This window comes from Augochlora pura, unplaced genomic scaffold, assembly GCF_028453695.1.
Source record: "Augochlora pura isolate Apur16 unplaced genomic scaffold, APUR_v2.2.1 APUR_unplaced_2934, whole genome shotgun sequence".
Taxonomy (NCBI): Eukaryota; Metazoa; Arthropoda; class Insecta; order Hymenoptera; family Halictidae; genus Augochlora; species Augochlora pura.
In genome coordinates, this window is record NW_027583138.1 from 1 (window position 1) to 2,043 (window position 2,043).

Here is a 2,043-nt window from a genome sequence, read left to right on the forward strand (position 1 = left end):
AGGGCGTCGTTGGACGCCCGTAAATGCCATCGGAGTTAACCATATTCCGGTGCATTAGGTTGATGGAGTTACATCATTTTTCTCCTCGCTCTCCCTTGTTAATAAATTAGCGGCCCGGCTTGCACGTGTCCAAGACAAGAAGCTCGTTAGCCCGTCACGCGATTTCGCCTTTCCGTCGTTCGCCTTCCACATAATTTATTGCTGCCCCCATCGCCCCCTCGCCCCCTCCCCCCTCCGGTGGATCTAGCCCCGCGATCAAAATGCGCCGACGAGATTTCCTGCGAAATTATCAAACGCTTTGTTGACAGACGACAACGGCTACTGGACGTATCTGGGCTCGTTGACCACGCCGCCCTGCAACGAGAGCGTCACCTGGATCCTGTTCAAGAAGTGCATCGAGGTGTCCCATCACCAGCTAAATATCTTCCGCAATCTACGGAAGTTCCCCCGCGGGGAAGAGTGTCCCTGTCACGAGAACCATGGAGTGGTGAGCAAAATTTGTCATCTTTCTTAATATTCTTTCGTAATATTCTTCTATACTATAGTAGAATCTATAGTATGCTGATCAAAGTCGCCGTGACCATCACGCTTCGGTACACCCCCGTTGTTCTTGACTCTTTCTACTGGGTTGGCAACTAAGTAATCGCGGATTCAAAACAAGAAGGAAAATTCAATTGTTTTGCTTGAAAATATAAGTTTATTCGATTGGACAAAATTTTTTGATAGCTTTCAAAGCCTTTCTTTCAAGGCCTCATTTTAATCCTTTACACTCCGCGCCATCGTGGATGTTACCTATCAGCCCTTGCAAACCTTTATATTATACAATATATTCTATATTCTATAGTGTATTTTATATTAGTATAATCGGTGCAATTTTCTTACTAAATTGAAGATGAAAGTGCAGACAGTAAGAAAACGATCTAACTGAATCACTTTGAACACGTTGATAAAAGCAAAAATCATTTATTAACAAAATCCGCAATTACTTAATTGCCAACCCAATAAAATAAACACAAATCGACGAAATTTGACTCGAACGACAAGATAATTAACCCCATGCCGTACCGTTTTCTTTACAATCGAAAGGCTGATCCGAGCTCGGTTTACAATGTGACGATGTCTCGCCGGGGCACCGTAGAAGGGTTGAATTTCAAACCGCTAGCGTAGCCGTGAACGAAGTCAGACTCTTTGAAATCGATTAAGCCGTGGCCGGCCACTTATCGGACACCTCGGTTCGATTAATCTCCATCGTGGTTCACGGGGATGGATGGGGTGGGGGGACAGGTCGCGATCGGGGACACGATGCCGTCGGGTGGTTTCGCCGGCCCGCCCGTGTCCGGTCGTTGTTTCGTCTTCGTTATTTTTAGCGTTGGCGTGACGGTGTCCCGACGGTGAATATCAAATCGGCGGAATCACGGCCCGGTTTCCTAATTCCGGCGAACTGTACTCTTGGTTCCAGGTAATCAACAACTTCCGTCCGCCGTTGCCGCTGGGGAATCGCGTGTTGCGCGAGTGCGGCAGCTTCTGAGTGCCGTCTCCCGTTAGCAAAGCGGCCGTCCGAGCGATTCGGGGGTGACCGACGGGGGCCCGTGGGCGCCGGCCACCTGGGGACCAGGAACTACTCGGAATCAGTCGGTGCCGGTCGAAACGCGACCGGAAGAAGCCGACCGATCGACGCTCCGTGATCGAAACCTCGTCGCTCTCGATGGCTGCGCCTCCTCTCTTCCTTCCACCTACCCCAGTGTCTACCCGGGCGATCTCATCGATCGTCCCTACCTATGTGCAATAGATCGTAAACAAACGAGGCGGAGAACCGGCTCTCTCTTTCTCTATCTCTCTCTCTCTCTCTCTCTCTGGCCCCGACAAAAAAACCCAAAAACCTTCTTGGACGACCGTTCGCCGCCACGCGCGAGCATTCCGCGTCGCTTCGAGTACAAAGTGCAATTAACCGTAGTTCGGACCCGGAAGATTACTCTCTTCGCTTCGACGTAATCGTAGAGGCTAGATAACCCTAGAGCCGGAGACACCCTATCGGACAACAGC

The 2,043-nt window shown here is 50.2% G+C and overlaps 1 long non-coding RNA gene across 1 annotated transcript; it reads left to right on the top strand.

Annotated features, from left to right (window-relative positions):
* Positions 1-311: 311 nt before the first annotated feature.
* LOC144477691 (uncharacterized) lies at positions 312-1,832 on the top strand. The gene is made up of 2 exons (XR_013495259.1): positions 312-487; positions 1,460-1,832. It is a non-coding gene; the product is annotated as an uncharacterized LOC144477691 (long non-coding RNA).
* Positions 1,833-2,043: the final 211 nt, after the last annotated feature.